This window comes from Phaenicophaeus curvirostris, chromosome 5 (genome assembly GCF_032191515.1).
Source record: "Phaenicophaeus curvirostris isolate KB17595 chromosome 5, BPBGC_Pcur_1.0, whole genome shotgun sequence".
Lineage (NCBI taxonomy): Eukaryota > Metazoa > Chordata > Aves > Cuculiformes > Cuculidae > Phaenicophaeus > Phaenicophaeus curvirostris.
The window spans coordinates 65834635-65850077 of NC_091396.1; the positions used below are offsets into that span (position 1 = coordinate 65834635).

Here is a 15443-nt window from a genome sequence, read left to right on the forward strand (position 1 = left end):
ATCTAAAATAATGAGTGAGTCCTGAACACAGAGAGGTGCTCTCAAACCATGCGACTTCTTTCCCCCCCTTTTCATTTTTCTGTTGTTGCTAAAATATCCACTTTTTGTAGGAGAAATAAAATGAGTAGAACTAAAACTTTGAATTACTCATTAATACTTTTGCATAAAGCAATATTAAAGCTCAGCAGAATTTTGGTTTCTGGTTGGGGAGATTTTAGCAGTGCTGCCTGTCTCTACACAACAAACAGGACAACCTTCCATATGGGTGGCACCACAAATACAAGTGTTGCCTCAATCCTTGCCCCAACACCTTTCTTCAAATAGAGCCCACCTGAAACCAGGAGCTCAGGTTTCTGCTGCCTGCAGGCAGCCTCTGGCAGAGAAACAACAGCCTTGAGTTTTGGAAAGGCCTCCTGCCCTCTAGGCTTTATTCTTAAGATCCAGGAGGCAATTACAGATCAAAGGAACAAAACCACTGCATTGTCCAGCCTTGATGCTTTTGTAACTCTATCAGCTTCCACCAAGCCCCTTCAGACTCCTATTTGCCATGGGAGTTAAAGGTCTAAATATATCTTGGAGGAGCAGGGCTTAACCTTTCTGTTCCACAAAGATGACCAGATGATCCGAGGGCTGGAGCTCCTCCCACACGAGGACAGGCTGAGAGGTGGGGTGGTTCAGCCTGGAGAAGAGAAGGCTCTGGGGAGAACTTGGAGCAGCTTCCAGTGCTGAAAGGGGCTTCAAGAAGGCTGGGGAGGTGCTCTTGACCAGGGAGTGCAGGGAGAGGATGAGAGGGAAAGGTTTTAAAATCAAGAAGGGGAAATTCATACTGGATATAAGGAAGGAATTGTTTACGCTGAAAGTAGTGAAACACTGTCTCAAGTTGCCCAGAGAGATGGTGACTGCCCTATCCCTGGAAGAGTTCAAGATCAGATTGGATGGGGCTCTGAGCAACCATTCAAGTCAAAGATGCTCCTGCTCCTGCGGTGGGGTTGGACTGGATGACTTGTAAATATCCCTTCCAAGCCAAACCATCCTATGACACTATGCTTTCTCAAGGAGGATGCTGTGTAACACACCCAAAGCATCTGCTGCACGGTGTTCAAAGTTGCCATGGAGAGCATGTAGTGGGAAGTGAAAAAACAAATGTATGACATGAACCTGCCGATTCATTTGCCTTGTTCCAGACAGTGATCTGCCCAAAACCCTCCGGCACCCCAGGAGACCTCAAGGCTCTCTTTGCCAGCTGTCTTCAGCGAGGCTGGCACTTCCACTACAACATCCTGATGGGCAGTCCTGCTAGCACACTTGGAGGAATGGACTGCAGCAGTTACGCCAAATGTCTTGCTCTGCATCAACTTTCTCAAAGCAGCTTGCTGCGCCCCGCTGGCTGGACACTCCTGGCTGGAGTAAATTCGCTTCAGTGTGTGCTATTAGTCTGGTTGTGCCTGACTGAACAGATGCTGCCAGGGGATCTTCCCCAGGGAGCTGCACACCAGAGCCTTTGCTGTCCACCTGCATGGCAATGAGCTCTGTGCAGTGCTGGCAGGGACGCAGGGCTGGAGGACAGGCTGGGGGAGGTGGGGTTGCTCAGCCTGGAGAAGAGGAGGCCACCGGGGAGACCTTAGAGCAGTTTCCAGTGCTGAAAGGGGCTCTAGGAAAGCTGGGGAGGGGCTTTTCCCAAGAGGATGGAGTGACAAGATGAGAGGGAACAGCTTTAAATTGGAAGGGGGAAGATTAAGATTAGACATTAGGAAGAAATTCTCCACTGAGGGTGGGGAGGCCCTGGCCCAGGTTGCTGAGAGCAGTGGTAGCTGCCCCATCCCTGGAGGGGTTCAAGGCCAGGTTGGATGGGGCTCTGAGCAACTCCAGTGGGAGTGTGGTTGGAACTGGATGATCTTTAAGGTCCTTTCCAACCCAAACCATTCCATTAATCTATGATTTTGTGATTCTATGAAGGTGGAGCCTGTACCTGCTTGAGAGGGCTTTGTCTGATTTGTGTCGAGTGCCCCAGGGAAGCCCTTGATGTATAAATGAGTGCTAATAAAGGAGGAAATCAGCTGTATTTTGACGCTACAGAGTACAACCGTGCTGAAGAATGACCTTCCAAATATCCATCAGCCCAGGAGCTAATGGCCTTGGCTCACGTATCCACAGGGTACGTGAAGAAGCACAGGGTAGAGGACCATCCCTGATACATGTACCATTGGGTACATGCCCCATTCCTGAAGATGTACAAGGCCAGGTTGGATGGGGGTTGGAGCAACTTGATCCAGTGGGAGGTGTCCCTGCCCATGGCAGGAGGTGGAACTAGAGGGGCTTTGAGGTCCCTTCCAACCCAAACCATTCCATGATTCCATGTCATTCTATACCAACTTTAGATTAATAGCCAAGAAAATATAAACACACCTATCAGTTACACAGTGTTTCTGCAGGGTCTCCACACACCACGTGCCCAGTACAGGCACATTTATAGGAGAAAAAAAAAAAAAAAGGTTATTCCTGCACTGAAAGGCTTTCAAGCCCAATAGATATGACAGAAAAGAAGAATTATGACACCCATTTTCCCTTTTAGAGCCAGGGACTAAATAGACTGAATAACATGCCAGGCAGCCAGCAACAAAGCACAAATCCTTCTGTCATTTACAGGTCCAAAATGGGATGCTGCCAGGACCCTCCTTTGAAACCAGTCCATTTACAGGCCGTGAAACACTGTTTATTCCAAGCACACATTTTTTTTCCCGATATTTCTTTCTCTGAGAAAGCTGAGCTTGGAAAGTGCCCAGTCAGCACTTCAATAATGAAGGTCACTCCTTTTGCTGACTCCCGTTAACAGGGTCCCTGGGTACCGCTTCAGTTACGGGCGGTTCAGCGAGCAGACAGCCTTTCCTTTTTCCCTTTTCATTCTGTTTCTTTTTTTGCTCTTTGCAGCACTTCATAGTCCAAAGCACCTGATTAATTCAGCACTCTCTGCACAGCTGTAAGATCAGCCTCTGAATGTACTTTAAGCTGATACGTGCCGAACCGCCACGGTCTCCCATAAATTCTTTTATTACCATGAGAAGAAACTACCCATTTAATAAGGACAATCTCTATTAATTTTATCATCGCACAATAGCCCGACACTTTGTTTAGGGAAAAAAAGATGCATCTTTCACCTTGGAATCATAGAATCATAGAATCACCGGGTTGGAAGAGACCCACTGGATCATCGAGTCCAACCGTTCCTATCAAACACTAAACCATGTCCCTCAGCGCCTCTTCCACCCGTCCCTTAAACACCTCCAGGGAAGGTGACAATGTTAATAATCAAACTACTTTTGCTTTTCCCACCCTTACCTTAGGGTAGACTCTGTTTCACAGCGACAGGCGAGACACAATGTGGTTTATCTCAAACAACGTCTCAGCCCTGCTTCTGTCATTGAGTGTCAGGCAGGTAGATCTGAGTCAGCCATGAGGAGTGGGTGATCAACCTATTAAACAGGGAAAAGACAAGTACACAAACACATCAGCAGAAGGTTCAAGAGAGGAGATGCTTGTCAGAGTGAACACCTAAACCAGACAGAAGAGAGAGCTGAGGACTCAAAGAATCATAGAATCATTAGGGTTGGAAAAGACCTCTAAGCTCATCCAGACACACTGTCAGCCCAACCCCACCGTGCCAACTAAACCACGTTCTGAAGGGCCACATCCAGGCATTTTTTTAACAGCTCTAGGGATGGAGACTCCACCCTGGAGTCTCTGCCAGAATCTAAACTTCCCCTGGTGCAACTTGAGGCTATTTCCTCTCATCCTATCAGTAGTCACTTGGGAGAAGAGACCAGGACCCACCAAAGGAAGAAGAAAGCAAGAATGCATCCAGGTTAATATGCTTCAGAAAGATCCAAACCAATGAGAGGAGACAACAGATAGGCAGTTACTTCAACCTCTTCCCCCCTCCTCTCTCAAGCTTTGCTGCTGGAGCTCCCTGCTTTGCAGAGCACTCTGCAAGCTGGACCTCTCTGGCTTTGAACATTGTCGTGGTGGGGCTTAGTTACAGCCCAGGAAAATACTGGCCATGCTGTGCAGCTTGAGCCCGGAGCTCAGCAAATAAGTCGTGTTTCTAGGCTGAAAGAAAAGCATCTAGTAAAGAAAGTGAAAATTCTCAGAAGTCCTGAAAAGCAAAGCACCTTAAATCCTGTAAATGCTGCAAGAAAACCTTGATGACTCAGCCGAAACCTGGCTTTGGACTGCAGCATCTCCCAGGAGAGAGGGGCTTGCTGAGACACTATCAGGGAAGACAAGAAAAGAACACAGCTTCGAACAAAGCTTTCAAATGAGGATGAATGTGTTTATCAGCGGTCAGTGATGAACCCTTGATACGCCTCAGAGGAGCAGGGATCTCATGCATAAAACATAATCGCTGTACTGGGCCCTGATCTGGAGTCCTCGTTAATGGGATGCATTTTGCATTTGCATCGCGGCACGACGAGCCTGCTAGGAATGTTTATTCCAAAATACAAATCTAATCTCACACCCAGTTTCCTGGACCACTCTGCTCACAACTTCACTCGTGCAAAAGCCCTTTGATTGGAGGAAACAAAGTGATTTAAGAAAGATATAAAGTATTCATAAAGCGCATGTCAAAAACCAAGGAGTAAAGATACGACAGATTTCATATCTGGGAGAAGCACGGCTTCAGATTTTAAAAAGGCTTATGCATAATTTGTGACATGTTCCTGTTGCAAGCCCTAAATCACATTGGCATCGAGCTGGGCTCTGTATCAGGTGAAGGCAGAAATTATTTGAGAAGTTTATGCTCTAAAATGGTAAATAACATGAACAAACCCTGGTAAGGTCCCATAATTAACCTGCAAATTGAAACTCTGTCCTCCAGGAACAGTCATTCCACAGTTTGAGGGTTCCTTGCTTTTGACCATGATGGCCTTTTTCGCTCTTTTCTGAGACCTGTTACTTCTCCCCAGTAGCAAGTGACAGGATGAGAGGAACTGGCCTCAAGGCGCCCCAGGGGAGGTTTGGATTGGATATCAGGAAACATTTCTTTCCTGACAGAGTGCTGAAGCCCTGGCAGAGGCTGCCCAGAGCAGGGGTGGAGTCTCCATCCCTGCAGGGGTTCAAAACCCATGTTGATGTGGCACTTCGGGAATCACTTGTATCAGTTTAAAGCAAAATGGCTCTAAATTTCCCTGTTTCTTTAAGAAAGTTGTCAGTCCTACTAAAACACAGCAGTTAGCCCTTCAAGAAAGGTCTGAGCCCTTTCCAATAAAATGGTAATATTCAAGTGCTGACACTTCTGCTCACTGCAGGATGTTCCTCTACAAATACCATTTGTGCAGTTTAAAACATTCCACCAGAATCTCGTATTTCCCCAAACAATATTTATAATGCAGTGATTTCTTTATGCTTGGAATAATTACCCTTGATTTATTGTGATTGCTTCTGATTCCACTTTACATATCACAATGTTAGATATTGGTCTTTATTATCGGTAATTCTCCTGACAGTGCTGGGCTGATTCTTATTGCTGTTAACAGCCCAATGTGTAACACATTAACGGTCCATGGCTTAGCCTTAGGAAGGCCAACTAACGAACCAGTTGTTTATGGCTGGTAATGATTGATTTGTCAGTGATTATACTGCTTAATTCAACAGTGGCATGAATCAAAGATGACACTTCTTTCTTTTTAGGCTGTCACTTGAGCTTTAGTGCTCTTCACCATAATGGGTGTTGAAGGGTGTTTATTGTGACAGCTTTTCTCTACGTTCCTTTCTTACAGCACTGCCATAAGCTATTTTTTTAGCACACATGGCTACGAACATAAACAGCTGATGATTGAATTGTGCAGAGAAGGAAAAGGTCCCAGATATTAACCTCATCCTGACAGCCAGCTTGGACACGGTGCTACTCCTTCTTGGAGCTCAGGCATGGGGTTGGGTTCAACACGATGCCATACACTGAGGGACATGGTTTAGTATTTGATAGGAATGGTTGGACTCAATGATCCGGTGGGTTTTTTCCAACCTGGTGATTCTATGATTCTATGATTCTATGATATGTCAGCTGAGCTGGAATAGCCGTCCATATGGCTGAGTGTCTAGGCAGCAACAAACAGACTTGCTCAACCTCGCTCAGGCTGCAGCAGAGGGGGGTTAAACAAGCTGAATTGCTCCATGGTGAAAGGCACACCCAAACCTCAGCTCCTGCGTGCTGATCCCTTAAGCATCAGCAATTCAGTCAGGTTTCTTCGCAGCCAGTTATGTCTAAGTTGCTTTACAGAACTTTGGCAGCATGAAGGGACCATAAAGGAGGTATAAATGATATAAAAGAGGTATAATATATCACAAAAGAGGTATAAATGATGGGTTTATGCAGTTTCAGTTTATGCAGTTTCAGGATCATTTAAATGCTCACAGAGGTGTAAAGGGGTCTCAGTGTAGCATCAGGTCAGGGAGCCAAAACCAACCTTACAGCAGCCAGGTTACTGTGCATTAATCAATGAAAGTCACTCCTCCAAACTGCCTCCAATGACCACATGGAGACACTTTCCTAGCGACACAGCTGCTGCAGAGCATGGCTTCACAACCTCAGTCTGGTGGGGATGCTGACATGCTCTTCTCCAGCTGCACCGGCTTCCAGAAGACCAAAGTCCCCACCCTACACCTCCCTCTGCATGTTTGGGAATGGAAGGGCCAAAGGGGGTGGCTCTGCCTCCAAGTCACACCTGCTTGTGCCTGTGCATGAGTGATGTACAATATGCAACACCCGGTACTGATGCATGCAGTGTTGTGCACGAGGGATGTGCAATGCCCAGTGTTCCTGTAGCACTGGGCATGAGGGACGTGCAATACCTGGCAATAATTCTGGTAGTCTGGGGTTTCTGTTCTCAAACTTCTCTGCTTGCTGGGCTGCAGACTGGTTGAGCTGATTTCCATAAGAATCTGAGGCGAGTAGAGACATATTTCTGTTACTTATTCATTTCCAAGCACCTGCACTTAAAAAAACAATAAGGATTTATGTAGAATGACAGCCCTTCAATCTTCACCCCCTCCCACATCTTGTCAGACCCATCTCCCTGGGCAGGAGCACAACAGTGCTGTACGGGGTCCGTGCTGTGGAGCAGCCTCAATCCCTTGCTCCAGAAAGACGGACTGCCAGGAACCTTCTGGAGAGCTTGACCTGTTCACATCTCCCCCGTCAGCCCCATGAAGGGTACAGAATCTTATCACAGAATCGCTTGGTTGGAAGAGACCTTTGAGACCATCAAGCCCAACCATACCTGTCCACTACTAAGCCAGATCCCGGAGCACCCCATCTGCTCCGCATTTAAATCCTCCAGTGATGGGGACTCCACCACCTCCCTGGGCAGCCTCTGCCAGGGCCTGAGAACCGTTTCTGTATCCACAAGAATAAAAGAAGAGGACAGACCCACAGTTTGAACACTTTGCTTCTCTGCTTTCAAAGGGCTTCGCGTTCTGAAAAAGTCCCAAATCTCATGACCAAATATCATCACTTTTCCCACAGGCAAAGTGAAATGATTTATTCACCTGTTTGACATGAACAGAAGTCATTCATCTCTGATGGAAGTTTATAAAAGACATTGCCACCTATAGAATCATGGAATGGTTTGGGTTGGAAGGGATCTCAAAGCCCACCCAGTTCCACCCCCCTGCCATGGGCAGGGACACCTCCCACTGGATCAGGGGCTCCAAGCCCCATCCAACCTGGCCTTGAACACCTCCAGGGATGGGGCAGCCACCATATCTCTGGGCAACCTGGGCCAGGGCCTCCACACCCTCAGCGTGAAGAATTTCTTCCTAATGTCTAAATCTTCCTCCTTCCGATTTAAAGCCATTAAAATCTTTTCTTGAAGTGCTCTGGGAAGACTTCCTTGCTGAAGTCGTCAAAAAAGCTTTTTTCCAGCCCTGCACAAGCCCAGATAAATGGCTGGAAATTCTCCTCACCAAAATAAAGACCACAACACCCTTTCCACTCACCAGATCTATTGAGTCTTTTCTCTGCTGTCTCCAAACATATAATTGCAAGATGATTAATAGCACAGTTAAAAAGACAGATCCTTCGTTCCCGGGGCAGCAGAACCACTCATACTTCAAACACAAAAAAATGACAGAAAATAAAAATGCTTCATCTCCCATTACTTCACAGACCAATTTAACTGAAATGTTCATGAATTAACCAGGACAGAATTGCTTTGAAGACAGCCTGTTTGTGGAAAAAAATCCACTTATTTCAGGCTCTTTTTTGCCAAATATCCTCTTGTGCCTCCTTTGTGAACTTCCGGCTTTGATGCCACGTAGAATATCGGTAGAAAAACATTATTTTTTGAAACAAACTTTGAGCAACGATACCATGTTGAGCAGTGTTAAGTATTTGATAACTTGGCATCACTAGTGAACTCACTATTTTTTTAACAAATATGTATCTGGGTGTGAAATTTCGCATTTTCCAACTTGTTGCTTCGGTTCTGTTTCAGCAGCTCACGCCTTAGAAAACCCAGTTACACATTTACAAGTTTCAGAGGTATGTGAAGAGCTCATGCTTCTCACTGATCATTTTTTCAAAGGAAAGAACTGCAGACAACCCAAAGCTCAGCTGATTCTATACTTGGAGATGTCAGTCAGTCTGGTGAATACATGCATATTTATCTCCCTTTGTTTTGAAGAAGAATGAGATAGCTTGCAGGTCTCTGAGTACATAGAATCATAGAATGGTTTGGGTTGGAAGGAACCTCAAAGCCCACCCAGTTCCACCCCCTGCCACTGGATCAGGTTGCTCCAAGCCCTATTCAACCTGACCTGACCTTGAACAGCTCCAGGGATGGGGCAGCCACCACCTGGGCCAGTGTTTCACTACCCTCAGTGTCAACAATTGCTTTCTAAGATCTTGTCTAAACTTCTCCTCTTTTAGTTTAAAACCATTTGCTACAGGCCCTGCTAAAAAGTCTCACCCACCTTTCTTATCAGCTCCCTTTGAGAACTGAAAGGCCTCAATAAGGTCTCCCTGGAGCCTTCCCTTCTCCGGGCTGAAAAATTCCAGCTCTCTCAGCCTGTCGTCGTACAGGAGGTGCTCCAGCCCTCCATCTCCATGGCCTCCTCTGGACTTGCTCCAACAGCTCCATCTCCTCCCTGTGCTGAGGAGTCCAGAACTGGACACAGGGCTCCAGATGAGGTCTCACCAGAGCAGTGCAGAGGGGCAGAAAAACCTCCCTCCCTGCTGGCCACGCTGTTTTGCGTGCAGCCCAGGACGTGGTTATACTGGACATTAATTTTATACACTCATATATAAGAATCAACTCAGTTTTATAAAAAAACCCAGTATAATTGTAGTTGAAGTGCTCGGGGTGAATTGATAAAAACTGATAAAATGCATAGGTCAAACCACAGATTAGTGGTTTTTCTTTCCGGAACATAATTAAGATCACTTAAATTCACAGTATTGTGTTCGGAACTTCAGTTCAAGCTGCTGATTAAAACTTACCGGAATTAAAGGGAGACCAATACTTCTTGCACCTGGGCATTCTGGATTGGCACATGTGAGGATTGCACAGGGAGAGGGTTCAGGTCCTGCTTTAATGAGCTGTAAGCGAGCACGCAGGACGCAGAGGCTGAGAATGCCAGGAGGAAAGATGATACCAGAAGACGTGTGCAGTGCAAAGTCCCATCTTGTTTTCTGCTTCACTTTCAGCTACATCTACTTCACAGTGACATTGCCTTGCTCTCACTCTCACCCAAACCCAAATCCATGCAGCACTGCAGCCCAGCTCGGTTTTGCAGCGCAGTGAATAACTCGCCCTGCTCTAAACAGAGGAACCAAATGGAAAAGGGTTTACATAGCCAGCTCTGGCCTAGGACTTACCAAAGTTAGCATCCTGCCTCGGATTACTCGGAACTACTTATGGGTCCATCTGTACCAATTTCAGCCTGAGGCAGCAGAAAGGACATGGAACTGTTGGAATGGGTCCAAAGCAGGTCAGGGACATGATCCAAGGGTTGGAGCACCTCTGCTATGAGGACCAGCTGCGAGAGTTGGGGTTGTTCAGCCTGGAGAAGAGAAGGCTGTGAGGAGACCTTAGAGCAGCTTCCATTGCTGGAAGGGGCTCCAGGAAAGCTGAGGAGGGGCTCTTGATCAGGGAGGGCAGGGGTAGGACATGGGGGAACGGTTTTCAGCTGAAAGAGGGGAGACTGAGATGAGATCTTAGGAAGAAATGTTTTCCTGTGAGGTTGGGGAGGCCCTGGCCCAGGTTACCCAGAGAAGTGGTGGCTGCCCCATCCCTGGAGGTGTTCAAGGCCAGGTTGGATGGGGCTTGGAGCAACCTGATCCAGTGGGAAGCGTCCCTGCCCACAGCAGGTGCTGTGGAACTGAATGGGTTTCCAACCCAACCCATTCTGCGATTCCGTGATTCTAAGACTGTGTCCAATTTTATCTGTCTTAGCTTCAGAGAATCCCACCCTAACTGCCTACAGCAAACCCCACCTTTCTGCTTATGTTTGAAAGGCATTGTTTGAAAGCAGGAGCGTGCTGAAAGTCAACGGAGTGAGGCTGCATGAGAACAGAAGCAAAAAGAGACAGAATACAAAATACAGGAACAAAAGGAACAAAGCAGAAAGTGACAGCGCCCTGCATTATCCAAGGCATCAAAATAGTCCAGGCAAACGCATATGGCAAACCCAAAGGAAAGGCATGAGGGAAGCCCAGAGGATCTGCCCTGCTACTATTTTAAATGGGAAACAGACAAAAGGATGAAGTCTGGATCACATGGATTGGAATCATGAAGCATTTCATTATTGTCAGGGCTCCTGGAGAGCTAATATACTTCAATGGCCTCTGATCAGCTACTGCTATGCCTATGCCCAAACACGGATCATGGTGCTCCAGATCCAGCCCAGGCCTGACTTCCCATCTTGACCTTGGACCTGCCCCATCACCACAAACTTGTCTGATGGTTTGAATTCCATTAAACATCACTCGCTGACTTGCTTTTGCCTGATGATCACCAGACTGTCAACAGGAGCTGTCGCTGTCACCACTTCTCATCTGTCCCATACCCTGGTGGTACAGGCTCCAGCTGCTGAGCTCCCCATCCCACTCACCACACTGCACGTGGCTCCTCATCCTTTAGGGAAGAGTTGGCCCATGCTGATCCCTGACACTCAAGAGGAAATGTCTGGGAGCTGCTCACCTCATCTCTGTTGGACCTGAACCTCTGAGTGTCTGTGTGCTCCAGTGGATGTATCACTTCTCTTTGCCTTCCTCCCAGGCTAATAGGAGCTGTAAGCCCAGACACAAGAAAACAGTGGAAAATACAATGTTAAACCACCTCTCACTTGGAGTTAAGTACCATCCCCAGCCCTCTCTCAAAACTCAGAGCAGATGGCACATAATTCTGCTACCCACGATCAAACAGCATTTACCTTGGATCTGGAGGCTGCTGGGGGTTTTTAACCTTTTGGCTACAAGTTTCATCATCCTTCCAATTCAATCTCCTCCAATTTGCAGTTCAAAGTTCTCCAAAAGACATCTTCTAGGTAAATTAGTTAATGTGCATGCAGTAGAAATCTCTGGGTGCTGCAGGAGGTCAAGACCGATGAGCACGGGCAACCTGTTTTACAAAATGTCCTTTTAGCTATGGTTTTGCATCAAAGCAGCTCTGCAGAGCTGGGTTTTATGAGGCTGGAGTAGTTTCTGCTCCCTGCAACTGGAAGCTTGCCTGGATGGAAACTCTCCTCTGCATCTCAGTGAGCAACAATGAAAACAGAGAATCTGATATGCAGGTATTTTGCAGGTATTCATTTCACCCTCTCCAGAGAACATGCAAAAAGGCTGCAACACAGAAAGCCCAACAGAGAAAGCCTGAATTTGTGAAGTTCAAAGGAGGTGGGCAAGCTCCATTTTAGCCCCTGTAGAATATGAGGAACCAAACTAAACTGGGAAGTAATAAATCATTGCCCATAGGTACAGAAAGCTCACTTAGCAACTGAATGAGCTCTCTCTCTGGGTATGTAGCTTCTCCATCATTGAGATAGACAATCATGGCTTTTGGCCATCAATCCACACACTTGAAATTCATTGAATTCTGCTGTGGAAATAAGACAGAAATAACATAGCCTTTGATTTTCAGGCTGTTTCCCTGTTTTCTTAGGTCCCTGGAACCCTCTGCCTTTCTCTAATGCTTTTTGTTGTCATTGTTCGGGTTGGGCTTTTTGCATTACCATTTCTCCAAGCATCATGCTTTATTCTGTAGAATCATGGAATTGCTTGGTTGGAAAAGACCTTTGAGATCATTGAGTCCAACCTTACCTGTCCACTACTAAGACAGATCCCCAGGCACCTCATCTGCCTGGCTTTTAAACCCTTCTAGGTACGGGGACTCCACCACCTCCCTGGGCAGCCTCTGCCAGGGCTGGAGAACCCTTTCCATGAAGAAATCTTTCCTGATGTCCAATGTGAACCCGCCCTGCTGCAGCCTGAGGCTGCTTTGTGTCTGTACACAAGGCCAGTGGCACCCAAAGTGCTCTTAGTGAATGTTGGCTGTAGTTAAGGAGCTCTAGGATCATGAGACTGTGCTTTTTGCTCTTCATTGGCAGCTCGCTGTGTTGTAAAGCACCAGAACTGGGGTTAAACGCTGGTTTTAATTCACGCCTCTTTGTGTCATGGCACCAGCACATTTGCTGTTGCTCCATCTTCCCAAGAGCGTGCCTGGGAAAGCTTAGATATGGGACAACGAGTAAAAAATCCACAGTCATGCTTGAATCCTTAAGATTCTGTGGATTTTTTCTTACCATCAAAGGGGGAGGGATAAAATCTGAGAGCAGACTTATAAAGCTGTAAAAAAGGACAGTATCTGGCTATTAAAATACAAATTACTCCTAAATCCCATGGAAAAGAGGATAAAGCCGGCAACATTAGAACTAGATCTAATCAGCAGTATCTAATTAAAGCTTATATGTAAGGATTCAATGGGCATTAGCAGCAATCTGGATTCAGTCTGGCATTCACGAGCTTTCATTACTGTATCCTTGTGCGGATGCAGTGATACCTACACATAAAGATGTACGGGATGTGCTGCATGCAATCAGCACAGAGCAGGAACGCAAGGATGTTAAGTAATTCCGATTTATTGGATTAGCTCAGACAAACGGAGCTTGCGCTTTTGTATCGTTCCATCTAAATAAGATTGACGCAGGGATGGGGGCGCGGGAAGAGATGCATGGTTGAAGCAATGCTCAGAGAGGAATTACTCGGATGATAAGCGCTGGGATCAGGATGCTTGACGGGTGCAAGCGTGGTGGGAGTGGTGACAGAACAGCCCCAGTGTGGGTGCTTTGAACTTCTGCACGCTGGGAGCACCAGAAGCATTTTAGAAGCTCCGCTTGCTGTCTTGCTGACATTAATTCTATATAACTTCATCTTTGCAGAGCTACAGGCTCATATTCTTAACAAAACTCCCAGTGTGCTTTAACATTTAAATCAAGAGGTTTAAGTCAACCTCAAAGTTATCACCTTGATGCTGGAGATGGCACTGAGCACACAGCAGGATCACACCAGTAGTGTGAGGGACAGGCCAGGGACTGGGGAAAGGGAGAAGGGACCAGTGGGAGCTGCGCTCTAGCAACGAAGCTGGTGAGGGGCTGGAGAACAGGCCTTCTGAGGAGCGGCTTAGAGAGCTGGGGTTGTTTAGCCTGGAGAAGAGGAGGCTGAGGGGAGACCTCATTGCTCTCTATAACTACCTGAAAGGAGGTTGTGGAGAGGAGGGAGCTGGGCTCTTCTCCCAAGTGACAGGGGACAGGACAAGAGGGAATGGCTTCAAGCTCTGCCAGGGGAGGTTTAGGCTGGACATTAGGAAAAAAAATTTCATGGAAAGGGTCATTGGGCACTGGAACAGGCTGCCCAGGGAGGGGGTTGAGTCACCTTCCCTGGAGGTGTTTAAGGCACGGGTGGACAAGGTGCCGAGGGACATGGTTTAGTGTTTGATAGGAATGGTTGGACTCAATGATCCGGTGGGTCTTTTCCAACCTGGTGATTCTATGATTCTGTGATAGGTGCCAGACTGTCTACAAATTCAGTCTCATGGCATAACAAACACAGCATGCAGAATTAGGGTGAGCTTTTTGTTTGATCTCTGTTTTGTCCACAGGCAAAGGAGTGAGAATATTTGGTTTCTACCGTTTGCAGGCATGGTGATTTTGGGTTGATGGTTGGAGATCTTGGAGGTCTTTTCCAATCTTAATGATTCTACGATTCACCTCACAGTTCATTCAAAAACCACATCTATGAAGCACTTTGATCCTGTACTGAGTGCTCGAACCCTTCCAACTCCAGGAAATTGTCACCCTCTTCCCATCTAGACCCAGGTCTGATTTCTGCCCAGGAGAAGAACGCTAAAGCAAGGGGCTGTGTAAACAGCATAAAAAGCATAAAAAGCACACCTTCAAAGGGTCCTCAGTGGAGGAGAAACACTACATCCTCAAAAGCTGTGCCGCAATGCGTGTCCCTCAAGAGGAATGAATGAAGCCCCTTAATTCTGCTCCCTGAGAGGCTTCTCTAACTGTCACCAAAGGTTCTGAGTGGTACTCATCCACCCGTATAATTAAAAGCTCCCTGTAACCCAGTTTGTCCTTTGCAAAAGCAACATTTCCTCCATTCTGTTATCTACAGGGAACTGACCGGCTAGCTTGATCCTGCTCAAAGACCAAGTCCTGGCTCTCTAGGTAGCCATTGCTTTGTTTTTGTGATGCCCAAACCCCCAGGGCTACAGCAGGAAGAGTTACAGCCATTAGCTGCTTCTCCACAAAACCCTGAGCAGAAAGCGCTAGAGCTCCAAGTCCTATTGATTTTACTGAGCCACTTGAAACAACAATTAACCTTTCTAACTACCCGTCTTTCTTTAAAATGCATCTCGGTTGCTTTTCAAAGTTTGCTTTTAAAAATTAATGAATCGATGCAATTTTACATCTATTGACCAACTTAAAATGTCAAGGTTGGAGGAGGAAAGAACACTAAGGAGATGCAAATCTTGTTATGCAAGCACGCCGGCACAGCTTTGTCGGACACTTGACTCTGAACACTCAGCTCTCAGCTTTCGTTCCTGTCTTTTTAAGTTTTATCTCCTTTAAATCTCCTAAGTGAACACTGTGGATGTCATATCCATTTATAACGCCTTGGAAAACGTCCTGGTCTGATTTAGAAATGTGTGTGTGCTTGTGTTCCAGTTACAGAGACTAGATCAGGCACACACAGCATTTATTATTTAAACCAGGGCTCAGCACTTCACTTTCATTCAGAGACATGAGCACAGCTCTTCAGAGCTGAGCTCCTCAGCTCCTTATCCAATTTGAAGTCCTACCAGGATTCAATCCTTACGTAAATCTCCATCTTGTAATAGCTTTTTTAATTCCTAACCACACATTAACGATTCTGCCCCTCTGCT

The 15443-nt window shown here is 46.5% G+C and overlaps 1 long non-coding RNA gene across 1 annotated transcript in view; it reads right to left on the reverse strand.

Moving 5' to 3' along the window:
• The window catches only part of LOC138720596 (uncharacterized), a 319432-nt gene that overhangs the window by 142864 nt on the left and 161125 nt on the right, over positions 1 to 15443 (reverse strand). The gene's annotated exons all lie outside the window — the stretch shown is intronic.